The sequence below is a fragment of the Phyllobates terribilis genome, unplaced genomic scaffold (assembly GCF_046119375.1).
Source record: "Phyllobates terribilis strain yellow unplaced genomic scaffold, ASM4611937v1 Scaffold_3__8_contigs__length_932513732, whole genome shotgun sequence".
NCBI lineage: Eukaryota > Metazoa > Chordata > Amphibia > Anura > Dendrobatidae > Phyllobates > Phyllobates terribilis.
The window spans coordinates 35,872,769-35,893,898 of NW_027362763.1; positions in this window are offsets into that span (position 1 = coordinate 35,872,769).

A 21,130-nucleotide genomic window follows, 5' to 3' on the forward strand; every position below is an offset into this window, starting at 1 on the left:
CCAACTACTGAATTGGGGAGATGTGACAAAGATTCATCATCAGACAATCCATAAAAGGGTGGAAAAGGGGTCAGCCAAGTCAGGAATGTAGACGTCCCGTCCCATGTCACTAAAACTGATTTCTCACATCTTATCCCTAACACCATTAACATGACACTCACAATTTGAAGCAACACTAATGTCTACTGCATTTGTGATCGCCTTCTTCAGGGCGCTATGTATAAGCGAATTAGTCCCTCAATCCAAAATTACCACCAGTGGAGGCTTATTACACCAGGACGTAGTCATAGCCAATAATGCAATACGTCTACGCATACACCAATCGAAAACGGTTCCAGCGGGCAGGGGTACTTGGGTACTTCTACAACCCACAAACGGTACACTGAGTCGGGTAACAATGGTAAAAACATATCTAACCATCATATCACAAAGTAATTTCATCCTATCACACATTGATGGAACGCCATTATCAAGATACCTGTTCCAAGCTATATTTAATAAATGCATAACATCGGCAGGGAACCACCCCAAAGATTACGCACTCATTCCGCATAGGTGCGGCCACGGAAGCAGCAAGAGCAGGACTGTCAGAAACGGAAGTTCAGAGGATAGGGAGATGGCGATCCACGTGTTTGGCGAGATACATAAGACCGGACTTGTTATCCTAACGTGGTTTGTTTCTTTTACATGTGACGCTAAGCCAACAGTGTGATTGATACGCCACTCGTATATATATTGGGCACAAAAAAGGCCGAAAGTCCGCCCAGGCGGGAGGAAATTAGAGTTTCATAACACATATTTCAACTGGAGAGGTATTAGAGGCCTGCTATGGCCACAGGTACTAATGGAGGTAATCAAGGTAGGGAGAGAGGCAAGAGGTCCTGTCATCTTAGTTATACAGGACGGGGGAAACAACCTAGGTCATCACAAGAGCGCATAACTAATGGCAATAATGAAACTAGACACTGAGCGCTTCAGAGAATTTTTCACAAAATTAGCTATAGTATGGTCAGAGATTGTGCCGATAGCGGTATGGCAAGGTGCGCGAGACATCACGGCCATCGAATGGACAAGGCGGGTAATAAATATTCGGATGGCAAAATTTAGAAGAGACAGAGGCGGTGTAGTGATACGACACCGACAACTGGAAGGAGATAAAGCAGGCCTCATACGGCCCGACGGTGTTCACTTAATAGATATTGGACTGGACATATTCCTGTCAGGACTCCAGGACGGAGTGGAACAAGCTTTAAGAGTGATGGGTGGGGGTCAGAGTCCTGCATACGAGTACGCTGGATCCTCCGTGGCCTGGAAATAGAAAGGACATGTTGGAGAGTTACACTTGTTGGCCAACTTGCCGGAGTGAGGACCCAGGGCATGCTGCAACAAGCTGAATTATTTTAAAAATAAAATGCCTTTCTAATGGAATGAGTATAAAGAGTTAATAAAGCTGTGACCGATTCTCACCCATCCAGTTGTAAGAGTTACATTATTGTATTGTCCATGAAAGGGGGGCGGTAGGGGGGCTGAGCGTCTGGGTTTGGTTGGGGGTCCCCACAGTCTGCCTAGGCTAGATTCATTTAAAAATTCTTATTAGATACACAGGCGGTGCAGCTTGCTTCGCAGCTGGGCTACTACGCCCAAAGTATTGCCTAGGCTAGATGCAGTTAAAAATTCTACGCTGACTAGCAGACACTGAAGATTTGGAGCAGACCTCTGAGTAAACAGCTCTTCAGACTCAACCATCTGTGTTACCCCAAGCCATAGTGTATGTAGTTTCTTACAGTTAAAAGGGGGGGGGGGTGCGACCCAACCCACCTGGAATTGACGATGCCAACGTCACGTAAGACACAGCAAGGTGACTCCCAAAATTGTGGCACAGACACCACTTAACCCTAGAACGCATACCTGTGGCCTTGCAGGCCCGCCCAGTTAATTGTTTTCTATTTTCTGCAAGATTACTTTAGTTAGAATTTTGAAACTCTAGGTATTCTTCATGTATATAGTTGTTTGACATTTGAGTTTGAGTTATTCCATGTTATTTGCACACGGGCCTAAAGGGCCCCAGGTATGTGAAAGTGTAGATTTTTATGGTCATGCGTTCTAGGGTTAAGTGGCATCAATTGCCCCACTGTTGCTTAAAACGGTTGGTGAGGTGATTTTACCAAATCCCCAAGCTTTTAGTCTCCCAAGGATGACACAGGGGTAGAAATGTCCTTGCGAATCCATGATTTGTTCATCTTTATGAACGTGAGTCTGTCTACATTCTCAGTGGACAGCCGCGTGTGCTTAAATGTCAGCACACCACCAGCAGCGCTGAACACACGTTCAGAGAGAACGCTGGCTGCATGGCATGACAAGATCTCCAATGCGTGAGTGGCGAGCTCCGGCGATTTTTCCAGATTGGAATACCAAAATGAGCAAGGGTCCAGTGACACAGTCATGGCTTCGATGTTCACTTGGAGATTCTCCTGTAACATCCTCTCTAGGCATTGACCATGTGTCAGACTTCTTGTCTCCTGTGGCCTTGCAAAGGATGGTCTAAAAAAGTGGTGAAACGATTCCACAAAATTGCTGTTACCAGCAGATACTGTGTTACTGTTACTGTTTGAGTGATGAAGACTTGACAGTCCCACCGTTGGCAAGTTAGAACTGTGAGATTCACTACATGCACCACTGGTGTTTTGTGGAAAAGCACATGTAAGATTCTGCAACAGCGTCTGCAGATACTCCTGCATTCGTCAATACCTTTTTATGGCAGGAATTATTTCGGCAAATATACTTTTGTACCGGGGATCTAAGAGTGTGGCAACCCAGTAGTCGGGATTACTTCAAATTCTGACAATCCGGGGGTCATGTTGCAGGTAGTGCAGCAAGAAGGCACTCATGTGTCTTGCGCATCCAGAAGGACCAAGTCCTTGTTGTGTTGGTAGCGAGGTAAGAATCATGCTTCCTTCCTCTGCCCTCTCCCTCCAACCTCGCACAACAGAAATGTGATCAAGGTCTCCCTCATCTGATGAGTCTTCCATGCCCATCGCCAGTTCGTCCTCCACTTCTTCCTCGGCTCCTGCACCTTCCTCAACAGTTTGGCTGCTACCATGCGCCCTGGTTAATCCCTCTCCCCCACCCTCCCATGCCTGCCGCCTTGGTGCTGCCAACCATCTGGACCTTGGAGATGTTATCCCTTCCGCATACGACTCCTCCTCTACTTCCTCCACCTCCTCTTGTCCCACCACCTGACTCTGAATTCTGTTTAATGTGTGCTCCAGCAAGTAAATCACCGGAATAGTCATGCTGATAATGGCATCGTCGTCAGCACTAAACATCTTCGTCGCCATTTCAAAACTGTGCAGAAGGGTGTGTGGCGCCCCTGAGGGTTCAGTCGCCACAGAGTTACTGCATCTCACCCAGAGGTGTGGTATCTCACCCTCAGGTAAGGAAGGCGTATGGCTCGGGACCCTAACTCCTGCATCCAACACATACCCGCAGTGGGGGTAGGGCGAGATTGCTCCTAAGGGAGAGCACAGTCCCCGGTCCCTAGCTGGTTTGAGGGTCCTATGTAGTGGGTGCTTAGGGGAGCAGCTTAGGGGAGCACATGACAAGGAGAGTATAAATAGGAAGCCATCTTAGAAAGAGCAAGCCAGACAGAGGAGGAAAAGTGACAGGAGCAGAGACTAGGCATGAGCTCTGCTCCGGAGGCGGGCCTAGCCTGGGAGGCCCAGGACTGAAGGAGAGAAGAGAGGAGTGGGAGCTGGAAGGCTCCAGGAACCGAAGGGACCCTACGGCTACGGGCCGTGCAGAAGGCCACCCATACTCCCGCTGCTACCAGGAGGTAGAGGGGTCAGGCCAGATAAGGGGAACCAGTCCCTCAACTAGCGGAGAAACAGCAAGGCTCAACTAGAAACCGGAGGCTGCTGCATTTCATGTACTGCAGGCCAAAGTCCACACCAGTCTCACTAAGAAGGTAGCCACATAGGACCCAGGGGACGGAACACACGTCACCCGCCAAGGCCAGAGGATACGGATAGAAGTGTCACTGGGTGTGAGGTGCAGGGAGAAGGCCAGAGAAAGGACACACAGAAGGGGGTCCTGCTAAGTACTCCAGAGCTATCGGGGGGTGGACTGAGCCCCTCACTGAGTATGCACAGCACGACGGGGGAGATTGCTCTGGTACCTGTAATCTGGACTACAACAACTGTGAGTAATATCTTGAGACGGCATCACACGGACTCTGTGTTCATTATTGACTCCCTTCACTACAACCACCATCATCCACCCACACTGCCCTGAAGCTACACTCTTCCTGTGGTGAGTAATAATACCGTTGATGCAAAACCACCAGCTTCAGAGGACTGTTCCGCAGCGGCGGCCCCTTTGGCCGCACTCCACAGGTGGCGTAGTCAGACATTATAAAATCGATATATACAAATTACCCTTGGATTGACCGCCCTGGGTCACGGACTGGGTCACCGCCACAGTGACTACAACCCCCAGCGTCTACCGGCCCGGCTCAGGGTACCCCATGGCCCAGGGGGCGCGTCAACTTCATAGGTCCCTGATCTGAGACCACTCCTGCAGCGTGATTTTCCCCACCTCTGGATCTCGTTGGCCCAGGCTATACGTCAGAACGTATTGCACCAGGGCTTGTCGGTGCTGCCACAGTCACTGCAACATGTGCAGAGTTGAATTCCACCGTGTCGGCACATCGCAGTTCAGCCGGTGAACTGGCAGGCCAAACGACTTCTATAGAGATGTAAGTCGTTGAACTGCGGGATGCGAACGGCGGAAGTGAGCACACAGCGACCGTGCCCTCTGCAGAAGGCCATCTAGTCCGGGAGAGTGGGCTAAAAATTGCTGGACAACCAGGTTCAACACGTGAGCCATACAAGGCACGTGTGTGACATTGCCCCGGTGAAGGGCCGCACCCAGGTTTGCAGCATTGTCGCACATGGCCTTCCCTGGTTGCAGGTCCAGTGGAGACAACCTTTCATGAAACTGGGTCTCCAGAGCTGACCACAACTCCTCAGCTGTATGACTCACATTTCCCAGACATTTCAAAGTAAACACTGATGCCGTTGAGCCCTGCTGCCAGCATAGTAAGGAGGTGTGCAGGAATCCCTTCTGCGCAGTTAGAAAGCAGGTGGCATTACCAGACAGGCTTTGGGTGCAGGTGGAGGACCGAGAGGAGGTTGAGGAGGCAGAAGCAGTGGAGGAACTTCGAGATAAAGAGGATTGACGCACAACTCGTGGGGATGGTAAGACTTGGACAGCAGCCCCTTGTCCTGCTGTCACCATAGTTACCCAGTGCCCAGTCAGCGACATGTAACGCCCCTGCCCATGCCTTCTTGTCCAAGTGTCTGTGGTGAAGTGCACCCTGTCACACACAGAGTTTCTCAAAGAAGCTGTGATGTTGTGTGCGACATGCTAGTGGAGCGCAGGCACACCTTTCTTTGAGAAGTAGTGCCGACTGGGCATCTGGTACTGGGGCACTGTGACGGACATAAGGTCTTGAAAATCCTCTGTGTCCTCCAGGTGGAAAGGCAGCATTTCTGTAGCCAACAGCTTGCAGATGGTGAAATTCAACCTCTTAGCTTTCTCATGGCTAGGAGGAAATGGTCTTTTACTTTTCCACATCTGAGGGACCGAGGGCTGGCTGTTGTGCTTAGACGGTGTTGAGTAGGGTGTCCCCGGCAAACTGCCGGTCTGTGAGGAAGATGCAGGCGGACATGTTATGTTGCCTTGATCCAAAGGTGGTGCTCTCGATGTCGGAGAGCTCTCAACACTAGCAGGTGTTTCCACTTCCCAATGAACTGACGACCTGCCAATCACACTGGCTGTTGCGGGTAAAGAGGTGGCAGGTCTGCGTCCAAAAACATGTGTGACTGCTGTCCCCCCAGTCACAGAGGATGAAGAGGCTGCGGATGCACAAGATGGGGCAGACGGTGGTTGGCCCAGCCGGCTAGGCCGCATTGTAGCACAGTGAGCTTCCCACTGCAACTTATGCTTCATATCCATGTGACGGTACATGCATGAAGTACTCAAACTATGGATTTTTTGGCCTCTACTTAGCTTTTGCTGACAAATATTACAGATAACACGAGTTGGGTCATCCTTATTGATCTGAATAAATGCCCAGGCTATGCAAGGCTTAGAGCCCATGTGACCTGAAGAGCCACTACGACTTGTGGTCAGAGGCAGAGTTGTGGTTGAGGATGCAGTTGTTGACGTGCTTCCAGTACTCCGTCTCTGTTCAGGAAGGCGCAACCTAACCTCGTCGTCAATAGCATCTGTGATGCCCCGCTGCGCTTGGTATCACAGATCCTAGAAGAGTGCATTGATGGAATCCTCCACAAGAGGCCCCCATAAACATTCACACATCTCCACCTTCCACCTCAGACCAGCAGAGGGAGCCCGTTAGGGATATAAATAGGGAAGGTGGAGCTAGGCAGTTCAGTTCCTCTGAAGAGTTCCTGCAGTAGAGAAGCCTAAGAGAGGTCAGTCTGCAGTGGAGCTCAGTCTAGTCTAGAGAACGCAGTTAATAGTTCAGCAGTGGAGCACGAGGCTCCTGCTTGCTAGGTTCAGGGAGCCCAGATAGAGGTTAAGGTGTACCGGTGCCGTAAGATCAGTGAAACGCGGCAAGCTGCCGTTAGTGTGTATAGCCTAGTGAGGGCCCGAGTAGGCCGAAGGCGAGTGGCGAGTTAGTACATAAGGGGCAGAGGAGCTTAACCAGCTCACCCCGAAGCATTTACCGGACACAGGATCCGAGCTTACCGGTATCTCTATGACCCAGTAAGGCATAACCGGAATCCCTGGAGAACTACAAGTCCCAGGATCGCTAAGGTGTTGATATGTAACAGAGCCAGGAGACGCTTAGGCCCCGCATACTGGGAGCGTGAACTCCAAGAGAAGGCCCTACCACAAGGTCAGCCAGCGCAGGACAGAGACAAAGTTAGGCCTAGCTCCAGGCAGGTCAGAAACTTACTACGCAGAGGCAAGAAACAAGAGGCCCTACACCTGCTCATTGGGGAGGATCCTGATATGCACCCTTCACCCTACAGTGCTCCGGGATGTGCCTGAATTTCCACCAGTAAAAGGTACTGAAGTGACTACCGTGTCCGTTCCCGTTCTTGCTCTGACCCAGCTGGGTCTCGCCTGTCCTGCATTCCCCCTGCATACGCTGCCATGAGACCTAGCTCCACCTGTGGGGAGCTATACCATCGAGCTGCCTTATCACCGGCCTCAGTGGACTGCTGCAGCGCTGGTGCTTGTCACCAGATACCACAGGTGGCGTCATGAACTCTTATAAAATTAACAATTATCCACCCTTTTAAAGAGAGACCCCAGGGTACGGGCCAGGGAGCTGACCACCGCGACATCCCCAAGGCCAGGCAAATGCCCGGGTACCGAGTCACCCCATCCCCAGGGCTAGTCACATCCTCCTCCACCTCCTCTGCTGACCTCATCGACTGGCTGACTGTGGGTTGACTGTAAGTGGGATCTCCAACCTCGTCATCATCACCCTGTGTGTTATCACACCCGTCGTCCTCAGAGCCAACCTCTTCCTGCCCTGACCGAAAAGTCAAGTTGTCGCTCCAATCAGGTATTTGAGTCTCATCATTGTCTTCATCATTGTCTCCACCACCAGGAGTTACAGTTTGGGAACAAGGGTCTACATTATGCTCAGAACCTTCTTCATCTGGTCCTGGATCCGACTTATAAAGATTCTGGGCATCAGATCAGATCATTTCCTCATCTGGATTAACAGAAGCTCTGGAGCAGACCTCCGTTTCCCAGGCTATAGTATGAGTAAACAGCTGTGCAGACTCAACCATCTGTGTTACCCCATACTCAGACGGGCAGCTGGAGACTTGAGAGCTGTGAGGAAGCAAGTGCGATTGGGGTGACACCTCTGAGGACTGGAGTATTTGTGATGTTGAAATTGAGGTGATGGAGAGCCCACTTGAAGGAGCACTTGATATCCGTTGAAGCACCTGCTGTTTTTGTGCCTCATCTAGAATTTGTAGCGATGGGCGTGTCCGTAAGAATGGGATCGTATCACATTGTCCACGAAAAGTCGACATTTTAGTTTGGCTGGAAGATGGTCTTTCTTCTGCAGATGTTACTACCCCCCCCCCCACCGTGGGGGCCTCGACCCACCGGCGGCCAGGCACCAGTATTGGGATAGGGGGGCTGGCCGTCAGGGTCCACCGCGGCTCTGGCACAAACCCGGCGACACAGAGGTGGCACGGGCAGGAACGGACTGGCCGTGTCGGCTTCTCACTTTTTGGATTTTAGAAGGGCATGACATGCCTATATCTGTGTCTCCCCCTCCTTTTACTCCTCCACCTCTTTTCTTTTCGCATGACTATAGGTACTTGTCACTTTTCCATGTGTTAGTTGTGTCTTCTGAGCAGTTTGTCAGCTTTTAGACACCTTTGAAGGTATTTTCTATGTGTTTCTATGTGTTTTTGTTTGCCTGCCATTGGTTTTAACGGTGTTCGAAGGTGTTCGACGAACAGTTCGACGAACAGTTCGGCGAACACACGGGTGTTCGACGAACTGAACTCGAACACTACGGGGTTGGCTCAACACTAATCAGCAGAGACTGTTGCAGAATCTTACATGTGCTTTTCCACAAAACACCAGTGGTGCACGTAGTGAATATCACAGTTCCAACTTGCCAACCGTGGGACCGTCGAGTGCTCAGCACTCAAACTGTAACAGAAACACAGTATCTGCTGGTAACATCAATTTTGCGGAATCATTTCACAACTTTTTTAGCCCATCCTTTGCAAGGCCACAGGAGACAAGAAGTCTGACACATAGTCAACGCCTAGAGACGATGGTACAGGAGTATCTCCAAGTAAACATTGAAGCCATGACTGTGTCACTGGACCCTTGCTCTTTTTGGGCTTCCAATCTGGATAAATGGCCGGAGCTAGCCACTTACGCCTTGGAGATCTTGTCATGCCCCTCAGCCAGCGTTCTGTCTGAACGTGTGTTCAGCGCTGCTGGTGGTGTGCTCACAGATAAGCGCACGTGGCTCTCCACTGATAATGTAGACAGACTCACGTTCATAAAGATGAACAAATCATGGATCAGAAACGACTTTTCTACCCCTGTGTCTTCCTGGGGAGAGTAAAAGCTTGATGATTGGTTAAAATCACCTCACCAACCGTTTTAAGCTTTCAAATTACTAATCATGTTTATCGGTATCTTGGCTGGAAAATAATTTGGGCTTTGTAGCAGTGTGCAGTACTGATTCTATTAGGCCAACTATTCGAAGCTCCACCAGATTTAAAATTACTAATCATGTTTATCGATATCTTGGCTGGAAAATAATTTGGGCTTTGTAGCGGTGTGCAGCACTGATTCTATTAGGCCATCTATACTAAGCTCCACCAGATTTAAAATTGCTAATCATGTTTATCTGTATCTTGGCTGGAAAATCATTTGGGCTTTGTAGCAGTGTGCAGCACTGATTCTATTAGGCCATCTATACTAAGCTCCACCAGATTTATAATTACTAATCATGTTTAACTGCATCTTAGCTGGAAAATAATTTGGGCTTTGTAGCAGTGTGCAGTACTGATTCTATTAGGCCATCTATACTACGCTCCACCAGATTTAAAATTAATAATAATTTTTAGCTGCATCTAGCCCGGAAAATAATTTTGGGGCTCCGAGATGCGCAAGACACATAAGTGCCTTCTTGCTGCACTACCTGCAACATGACCCTCAGATTGTCAGAATTCAAAGTAATCCTGACTACTGGGTTGCCACACTCTTAGATCCACCACACTCTTCGATCAACCTTTTCATTTTAATAAAGACCAAAAAAATGGTCATTTTTGAAATTATAAGCATTAGCAGGTTATTAGAAACTGAAATCAAAAGTTTTCAACTCAAAACTTTATTCTAGGTGATGTTACATTTGCACATAGGACCCATTGTTCGAAAGGAGCTTCTGAACTCTCTCGTCCATTGAATTTGTCAGGTTTTGGATGGTTTCTGCTTCAATTGTTTTGCATGAGGACAGAATACCCTCCCAGAGCTGTTGCTTAGATGTGAACTGCCTCCCGCCATCATAGACACTCCTTTTGATGATGCTTCAGAGGTTCTGAATGGGGTAGAGGTCAGGGGAGCATGGGGATCACACCATAAGTTTGTCCCCTTTTATGCCCATATCAGCCAGAGAAGCAGATGTGTTATGTGCAGCATGAGACGGTGCATTATCATGCATAAAAATGATCTTGCTGTGAAATACACGGTTCTTCTTCTTGAACCATGGCAGGAAGTGCTGTTTGAGAAACTCCACATACATTATGGAGTTCATCTTTACCCCTTCAGGGATCCTAAAGGGGCCGACAATCTCTCTCCCCATGATTCCAGCCCAAAACATTACTCCACCTCTTCCTTGTTGGCGCTGTAGCCGTGTTTGCGTGGGGTGTCCATCAACCAACCATCCTCCACTCCATCCATCTGGACCATCGAGCGTTGCATGGCACTCATCCGTGAACAAAACAGTTTTGAAATCAGTCTTCATGTAATGTTTGGCCCACTGGAGCCGTTTCTGCTTGTGTGAAGTGGATAGAGGAGGTCGACATGATGGCGTACGCACAGCTGCAAACCTCTGAAGGACCCTGCATCTTGTTGTTCGGGGGACGTTGGAGGCACCAGCAGCTTCAAAAACTTGTCTGCTGCTATGACAAGGCTTTTTTGCCGCTGCTCTTTTAACCTGACGTAATTGCCTGTAGGAAAGAGTCCTCAATTTGCCCTTATCAGCACACACACGTGTGTACTGTGAATCAGCTACATACTTCTTGATTGCCAAGACACTTCATCCCGATCATCGCACAATGTTTATTGTAGTCATGCCTTGACCTAAACACTCCACAATTTGTTGCTTCTCAGCAGCTGACACATCCTTTTTCTTTCCCATTTTGGCAGAAAATGTAGGCTGCTTAATACTGTGGGACAGCCTTCTTAAGTAGTCTTGCCTTTCATTGGACACACCTGCCAAACTAATTAGCACAGGTGTCTGCAATTGCTTACAGTGATATAAAGAGCCCTGACACACATCACCATCAATGAGTTTAACTGACAAACAAACAAATTCTTCCCTTATCACTCCTAAACACTTTTTGCATAATAATTTGGAACACAGTGTACATGTGCTTTTCCACAAAACACCAGTGATTCACGTAGTGAATCTTACAGTTCTAACTTGCCAACCATGGTCTGCATAGAGTTGTTCAATAAAGGGCCCAAAATTAAGATAATATAGACGGGAGAGGTCTCTATGAATAGGAATTCCTAAGTATTTGATACCCTGTGAGTGCCAGGCAAAGGGAAAGTTGGACTGGATGGAATCCTGTATAGATTTGGGGAGGGAGACATCGAGGGCTTCAGACTTCACTGCATTGATTTTAAACTTTGACCATGTAACAAAGTGATCTATTTCAGCCATAACAGCAGGGATGGATATATGTGATTGAGTGATATATACTAGGACATCAGCAGGAAATAGAGAGCACTTGTACTTGGTGCCTCCCACTTCAATCCACCTAATATTGGGGTTATGGCGAATTGATGAGAGCAGGTGCTCCGTCACTAAGATGTATAAGAGAGGGGACAGAGGACATCCCTGCCTTGTCCCATTGGTGAATATGAAAGGTGATGAAAATGTTCTGACGCGCCCCCTGGGCCTTGGGACACCCGGAGCCGGACCCTTTTTGGTGGATGCTGGTGGTTGTAGTCTCCGTGGCGGCGACGCCGTTCTGTGGCTCAGGGCGGTCAAACCAGTGGCGGAACTATTTATGTGGTTTGATGTTTAAATGTCCGACTATGCCACCCGTGGATTGTGGTCAGGTGAACCGCCGCTGCAGGGAAGACCACTGAGGCTGGTGTTGTGGGTGCAGCAGAGCGTAGCATAACTCCCCACGGGAGGAGTATAGCTTCAGTGCAGTGTATGCGGAGGATGGGAGTGATGGTGCAGGGCAGCAGCAGTAACGACACGAAGTCAGTGATGCAGTCCAGGGCCTTTACTCACAGTTCTTATTATCCAGACCACTTCTGTAGGTAACGGCTGCCCAAGTCGTACTGTGCTCACCAGGTGAGGGGCTCAGACAACTCCCAGATAACTTTGGAGCGCTTCACAGGACCCCCTTTGTGTGTCCTTTGTTTGGCCTTTCTTACCAACCCTTCTGTCCGGCTGCCACGGGCCTCCTCTTGGTAAACTTGGCGCCAGTTTCCCTGACCCTATGTGGTGCCTTCCTAGCGGGTGTAGCAAGGGGCTGCGCCACATAAAATGTCACAGCCTCCGTTTTCTAGCTGAGGGTCGTTTCCCGCCTCCACTAGTTTCGGGGACCGCTCTCCCCCTTTGGCCTGACCCCTCCACGAAGGTGGATTCGGGCGTGCGGTGGCGACTCGCCCATCCGCACCCCTGGGATCCCTTCTTTCCTCGTTCCTGGAGCCTTCTCTGCTCCTCTTCCTTCCTTCTCCCTCTTCCAGGCCTGGGCCTCTGATACTAGGCCCGCCTCCGGAGCAGAGCTCATGCAGAGCCCCTGCTCCCTGTCACTTCTGCTCAGACTTCTCTGCACTGAACTAAGATGGTGCCCACCTTTTATACTCCCTTCTCAATGCACCCAGGAACTGCTTCCTCCCTGCTCCTGCTCTACAGGGTTCCCCTTCCTCAGTGTTCCCTCCCCCCACTCCAGCCAGGGACAGGGACTGTCGTGCCCATCTCAGGGGCATATTGGTCACCCTGCCCCACGGCAATGTGGTGTAATGCATGCAGGTGTCGGGTCCTGATCCACACTCCATCCTTACCTGAGAGTGAGATATCACCCCTCTGGGTGAGGTGCAATACCTCTGTAGCAACCGAGCCCTCAGGGTGCTACAGTTCCATTTATCTTCAGCCTACGTGACGTATTGCGATACAGGGCCGTGATTTTGGCTATAAAAGGGTCAGAGACAATTTAAATTAAAAAGCTTAGAGCTACCTCCACCACAGGGGGGCTCGCTCGACCCACCAGCGGACAGGCACCAGTATTGTGAGAGGGGGGCTGGCCGTCAGGGTTCACCGCGGCTCTGGCACAAACCCCAGCGAGGTGGCACGGGCAGGAATGGACTGGCCATGTCGGCTTCTCACTTTTTGGATTTTAGAAGGGCATGACATGCCCATATCTGTGTCTCCCCCTCCTTTTACTCCTCCACCTCTTTTCTTTTCGCATGACTATATGTACTTGTCACTTTTCCATGTGTTAGTTATGTCTTCTGAGCAGTTTGTCAGCTTTTGGACACCTTTGAAGGTGTTTTCTATGTGTTTCTATCTGTTTTTGTTTGCCTGCCATTGGTTTTAACGGTGTTCGAAGGTGTTCGACGAACAGTTCGGCGAACACACGGGTGTTCAACGAACCAAACTGAACTCGAACACTACGGAGGTGGCTCAACACTACTCGCTATTTGGACTGCGGCAGACAGGTGCGGATGAGGTTTCTTTATTATTTTACATTTATTACAGATGATCAATGGCTTCGGGGAAGAGCTGTAAGGTGAGTTTTTTTTATTTTTTCAGGGCTGCGAACATTATGAACAAGGTGTAGATGAAAATAAAGGGTTTTATTTTTATTTTAATATTTTTTATTAATTTTAACATAATTTTTTGACATTCAGCAGAGCACAGGAGTCGGCGGATGGGAGACTACTGCTCCCATCTACTGGTTCCTGCGCTCGCTGTTTTCTATGGCAGCAGGTGCCGGCTGATGGTGGTAGTAGTACCATCATTCTGCGCCTATGACCCACGGTAAGCTTTTTACCGCGGGTAGAAATGCTCTAACAACATTGTTCACACCAATGACCTGGGAGTCAGAGATGCTTCCACGGGTCTTCTCCATGCTGTTCCCATGTCATTTGAGCACTGTTCCCATCGATTTGGGAAATTTTTTGGCCTTCAGGAGACCTTCGGGTGGGGGCTGCTGGAAAAATGCTCGAGTTTCCCCTAGACTTATATCGGGCTCGTTGCTCGTATTGAGCACCCGAGCATTCCAATTTGCTTGACTCGAACAACAAGTACCCGAGCATTTTTGTGCTCGCTCATCACTAATGGTGAGATGTGATTTGGAGAGAAAAGAGGAAAGGTTAACTTACGTGACAGCAGAAAAGCTTGTTTTGGAGGAGGAGAGTTGAGTAGTTATGAGGAGGTGCTGTGGGGAGTTGAAGCAAAAGCATTGACTAACATTGTCAATCTTCTGCTTCAAGAATGAGGAAAAGTTTTCAACTGAGATGAGAGTAGAGGGAGGTGAAGCTGGTGGATGGAAGAGAGAATTGAATGCACTGAATAGCTGTTTAGCGTTGTGAGACAGGGATGATATGAGCGATGAGAAGTAGGTTTGTTTTGCTGCAGTGAGAAATTAGTCTAGGAATCTCACTGCGCTAAAATTCAGATTAGTGGGTCTTGCCAACCACCGGCTGCCCCATTAAACTCATCTGCTGCTTCTTCCTCCTCCATCACTGTGTCAAGTGTTCTCACACAGGTCTCCTGCTGCAGAACCTCTACTTGTTTACCCGCTACAGAAAGATTGAGAGCCCGTGAGATTTTACGGAAGTGGACATACCTGCTGTTTTTTGCCAATTTCAGATACCGAAAACATCACATTTTTCTCAATCCACCGTAACATCTCCACCTGCATCTCACTCACGGTCCAGCAGTTTGTCGTGTTCACTCTTCTACACCCTCTCTCAGCACAGCAGCCAGCCCTACAGTTGTAGTCACGTAAAAGATTGTTTCCTCCTACACATGCCAAAGCAAAGAGCTTGAACTTCACCATCCCCTATCTGTTGGCCACGGAAATGTTGCCTTTCCGCCTGGTGGATACAAATGGTTTTCGAAAGCTGATGGCCATTGCAGTCCTCCAACACCAGTTGTCCATTCGCCATTACTACTCTAAGAAAGATGTGCCTGTACAACACCAGCATGTCGCAAAAAACATCACCTGTTCCTTGAAAAAGATCGATGTCTGCCGGGATGCATTTCACAACTGACACCTGGACAAGCAACCATGGCCAGGGGGCATTACATCTCACTGACTGGGCACAGGGCAATGGGCTACTCCACAAGTCTTGGAATCTCCAAGACTTGTAGGGAGCTGGGGGATGGAGAAATAAACCACTACACAATTGAAGATAAAGATGGAGAAGTAAAGTTCTAGACAACAGAGGTTGGAGAAGTAAGCTACAAAATACCTAGGGTTGGAGAACTAAACCGCTACACACCAAAAGATGGAGAACTAAACTACTAAACAGCAGTTGGATAACTAAACTACAACCTAGGGTTGGAGAACTAAACCATTTCACACCAGGGGAGGGAGAACTAAACACTAGACACCAAGGTGTCACTAGACACCAACTCTTGGAATCCCCAAGGCTTGCTCACACACGTGCCTTGCATGGTTCACATCCTCAACCTGGTGGTACAGCACCACTATCCCGGCCTGGATGCACTGCTGCAGAAACCACAATCGCTGTGTGCTCAATTCCACCATTTGCAACCACGAGTCATCAACTTGCATTGCTACACAGATCTTTCGTGCTACCGCTAAACCGGTTGATATGCGATGTGCCGACATGGTGTAATTCAACTCTGCCCATGTTTCAGTGACTGTGGCAGCAGCAATGAGCCCTGGTGCAGTATGCCATTTTGCATAGCCTTGGCCAATGCACACTTGTGGAGTGGACACAGATGAAAGACCTCTGCACCCTTCTGCATAGTTTCAAAATGACTACTAAGATCCCTAGCACTGACGATGCCGTCATCAGCATCACTATTGCGGTCATCTACATGCTGGAACACACTTTGAATAGTCTGCGGGATGAGGTGGTGGTCCCAAAGAAAGAGGAGGAAGCAGAGGAAAATGCGAGAGGATAGCAATATCTTTATGTTCCGGAATGTAGTCGCACAGGCGGGTGCCATGGGAGGATGGATTACAGTGATCAAGGGGGGCTCATAGTACGAGACAAAGGAAGCCAAGGAGCCAAGGAAGAAATGGAGGTGGATGAGGAGGAAGAGATGATGATGGGGGTGCAGCAGTTAGGAGATGAAGAGGATAATGATCCCCTCTCTGTTGTCCGTGGTTGGTGGCAATGTATTGAGGATGCAAGGTTGAGGGTTACCCCATCACCAACACACCATGGACTTGGACCTCATGGAAGATCACAACACATGAGCGCTAGTGATGAGTGAACATGCTTGCCACTGCTCAGTACTCGACCGAGCATCACTGTGCTTGACAAGCTCGGCGAGTATTTCCAGGTTGCTTGGGCGGGAACTCGAGTCCTCTCCCTGCATATTTGGCGCTCTTTAGTTAGCTTGTTTAGTTAGTATAGGTGTTACACAACATATATCTATATCCATCTGAACTAACAGTCTTCCTGAGGACAAATCCAGCTGCATATACTCAGCGCTGATAGCATGAGTTATGCAGGCAGAAAGGCTATGTGGCAGACTGCTTTGCATGATACAGCACAAGAGGGTCCACTGGACGTCCTGTTAGTATAGGTATATATACACTGCTGAAAAAAAAAAGGGAACACTTAAACAACAGAATATAGCTCCAAGTAAATCAAACTTCTGTGAAATCAAACTGTCCACTTAGGAAGCAACACTGACAATCAATTTCACATGCTGTTGTGCAAATGGAATAGACAATAGATGGAAGTTATTGGCAATTATCAAGGCACCCTCAATAAAGGAGTGGTTCTGCAGGTGGGGACCACAGACCACATCTCAGTACCAATGCTTTCTGGCTGATGTTTTGGTCACTTTTGAATGTTGGTTGTACTTTCACACTCGTCGCAGCATGAGATGGACTCTACAACCCACAGAAGTTGTTCAGGTAGTGCAGCTCATCCAGGATGGCACATCAATGTGAGCTGTGGCAAGAAGGTTTGCTGTGTCTGTCAGCGTTGTGTCCAGAGGCTGGAGGCGCTACCAGGAGACAGGCCAGTACACCAGGAGACATGGAGGGGGCTGTAGGAGGGCAACAACCCAGCAGCAGGACCGCTACCTCCGTCTTTGTGCAAGGACGGACAGGAGGAGCACTGCCAGAGCCCTGCAAAATGACCTCCAGCAGGCCACAAATGTGCATGTGTCTGCACAAACAGTTAGAAACCGACTCCATGAGGGTGGTATGAGGGCCCGACATCCACAGATGGGGGTTGTGCTCACAGCCCAACACCGTGCAGGACACATGGCATTTGCCACAGAACACCAGGACTGGCAAAGTCGCCACGGGCGCCCTGTGCTCTTCACAGATGAAAGCAGGTTCACACTGAACACTTGTGACAGACGTGACAGAGTCTGGAGATGTCGTGGAGAGCTGGAGAGCGATCTGTTGCCTGCAACATCCTTCAGCATGACCGGTTTGGCAGTGGGTCAGTAATGGTGTGGGGTGGCATTTCTTTGGAGGGCCACACAGCCCTCCATGTGCTCACTAGAGGTAGCCTGACAGCCATTAGGTATCGATATGAGATCCTCAGACCCCTTGTGAGACCATATGCTGGTGCGGTTGGCCCTGGGTTCCTCCTAATGCAGGACAATGCCAGACCTCATGTGGCTGGAGTGTGTCAGCAGTTCCTGCAAGATGAATGTATTGAAGCTATGGACTGGCGTGCCCGTTCCCCAGACCTGAATCCGATTGAGCATGTCTGGGACATCATGTCTCGCTCCATCCACCAGCGTCACGTTGCACCACAGACTGTCCAGGAGTTGGAGGATGCTTTAGTCCAGGTTTTAAAGGAGATCCGACAGGAGACCATCCGCAACTTCATCAGGAGCATGCCCAGGCATTGTAGGGAGGTCATACAGGCACGTGGAGGCCACACACAATACTGAGTCTCATTTTGACTTGTTTTAAGGACATTACATCAAAGTTGGATCAGCCTGTAGTGTGTTTTTTCACTTTAATTTTTGGGGTGACTCCAAATCCAGGCCTCCATTGGTTAATAAAATTGATTTCCATTGATGATTTTTGTGTGATTTTGTTGCCAGCACATTCAACTTTGTACAGAACTAAGTATTCAATGAGAATATTTCAGTCATTCAGATCTAGGATGTATTATTTGAGTGTTCCCTTTATTTTTTTGAGCAGTGTATATCCATCTGAACTAACAGTCCTTCTGAGGACTAATCCTGCTGCATATAATCAGTGCTAGGCAGGCAGGTAGTGTATGATACAACACAAGAGGATCCATTCAACGTCCTGTCTGCTGTTGTAATAATTACAGATATTTCTAGACATGGCCCAGATATCAGGGGCCAAGGCAATTTTTTTTTTATTTTAATCCTGGCTATTTGCTTAAAAAGCAATCCAGAGTACACCATTTTTCAGCTCCATTTGCTTGATCGTACTGCAGAATAAAGCCAGATCTGTTCCATATTTCAGTGAGAAAAATCCAGAAATTTAAACTGAACATGGAAAATATTGGCCTCCTTTTCCACTCTGTTGAAATGTCGGTCAAGCTATTCACACTAGGTCTAGGTGTAGAATAATATTAGTAAATTACAGGCTTGCTATTTAAAATGGTGGTTCTCTCTCAGACATATCACCTATAAGACTGTTACAAAATCATACATTTCTTTCATTTTCATTTTGTTGCAGTGTGTCGATGAAGCTATTCACACTAAGCCTCTGTGTAGAATAATATTAGTAAATTACAGGCCTGCTATTTAAAATCATGGTCCTCTGTCAGACGTATCACATATAGCTGCGTTCTAAAATCTGCCAATTCACGTGAACTTGGAAAATATTGTCTTCTATTTAAAATGGGCAAAGTGCATGGCAAGGGATGGGGAAGTGGACATGATGGTGATGGTGCATGCAGTGTCTGAGGCAGAGGACGTGTCAGAGGGCAAGATGAAATTGTGCCACAACAAACACCCACATCTTGTTGCTCGACCTTCCTGTCTCAAATACTAGGGGACCGCAGAACACCACTGTTGAACACAGAGCAGTGTCAAAAGATTGTTGGTCAGATAGCAGATAATGCTTCCAGTCACTTTGCCACCACCAACCTGTCTTCCACATGGTCAAGTCTCAGTAGCCGTGAGTCTGGACTGCAAATTTCTCACCCTGATCCTCCTTCCTCCCACCATGCCGAGTGCCCGGAGACAACTGATCCCACAGTTGGACACTCCGAAGAGCTGTTCACTTTTCCATTTGTAGATTCGAGCCTCTCACCCAGCCAGCTTCAAGTGAGTCAAGAGGAGAACGTGTGTATCGATGACCAGATATTGGAGCAGCCACGGTCACATGAAGGCAACAGTGGGAAAGTGCAATTACTATCGCAAGAGATGGATGATGATAAGATACAATTGCCAAAAAGTCAGGAAGAGGACCAGGGTGCAGAAGTGAAAGACCAGGTGGTGGATGATATAGTAACTGATCCAACCTGGCAGAGGGACATACAGAGCGAAGACAGCAGAAAACAGGGGGAGGGAGGAGTAACACCACAACAGGAAGGAAGAAACAGTGTGGTGGCCGCAGACACAAGGCGGGAATGTGTTCCTCATAATGCCAACACGACGGTAGTTGCCAGTACAACTGTTAGGTCATCCCAAGTCTGGTTATTTTTTAAAAACTCTGCAGATAACCGCAAAAAGGCCATTAGCAGTAGCACCACCTGCCAGGCCAGCATCAGCCGGGATAGCAAAACTAGCAGCCTGACCACTACCATCTTGATCAGGCACATGGCAGCAAAGCACCTGATTAAGTGGGCCAAAGTTCAGGGTCCAGCAACAGTGTCTGCGGGTGACACCACTGTTTCTTCTGCTGTTGTGCGTGAACGCTAATCCCCTGTCCATGGCACATGTGAAGATGCCTCCCGCCCTGCACCTGTCATTGCACACTCTCAAGTAGTACCTTCAGCAAGCACGTCCACGTCCTTATCCCAAGCAGCGTTCAGTCATGCCTACCTCAGTCCTTGGAACACAAGCACAAAAATGGAGCCAATGTCCCACAGGCCACACTACTAAATTCACACATTTTGCGAATGCTTGCGCTCAAAATATTGCCTTTTAGGCTCATGGACATGGAAGCATTCCGCAACCTGATGGTGGCGGCCGTCCCTCGGTACTCAGTTCCCAGCCGCCACTATTACTCCTGGTGTGTCGGCCCCGCATTATACGAGCACGTGTCCCACAATATTAGACGTGCCATCAACAACGCAGTTACTGGGAAAGTCCACCTGACCACGGACAATTGGACAAGTGCTTGTGGGCAAGGACGGTATATCTCGCTGACAGCACACTGGGTTAATATAGTGGAAGCCGGGACCCAATGGCACCTTGGGACGGAAGACGTCCTACTGACGCCGAGAATTGCGCGCCCTGGGTCAATCAGGGTTGCCCCCACATTCTACACCTCCTCCTCCTCCTCTTAAGCATCCATCTCTGAAATGACCACATCAGTCGCAAGCAGGAAGCATTGCAGCACTGCCTTGGCCAAGCGGCAGCAGGCTGTGCTGAAGCTAATATGCTTAGGTGAAAAACCGCACAGCGCTTAAGAGTTGTGGACAGCTCTGAAAGAGCAGGCAGATCTGTGGCTGACACTACAGCCAGCATGGTCATGAGTGACAATGGCCGGAATCTTGTCTGCGGCTTTGAGGCGAGGCAAACTCACACACGTGCCATGAATGGCCCATGTGCTTAACCTCATGGTTCAGAGGTTTCTCAAAACCTACCCGGATAAACTGGATTTGCTTGTCAAAGTATGCCGACTGTGTGCCCATTTTAGAAAGTGACCTACTATTTTCACCACCCTTGCCGTGCTTCAGCAGCATTTGCAGCTTCCAGCTCACCGACTGATCTGCGATGTTCCAACATGTTGGAACTCTACATTGCAGGCGTTGGGAAAGATTTGTGAGCAGAAATGGGCAGTTGTTGACTATCAGCATCAACAAGGCCATCGGTATTCAGGTCAGACTCCACACATAAAACTTCAGGAGTGGACATTGATGTCAGAAATCTGTACCTTCCTCCAAAACTTTGAGTTCTCCACCAAGATGGTGAGCGGCGATGATGCCATAATTAGCATTATCATCCCGCTTCTCTGTCTTCTGAAATGTTCTCTGC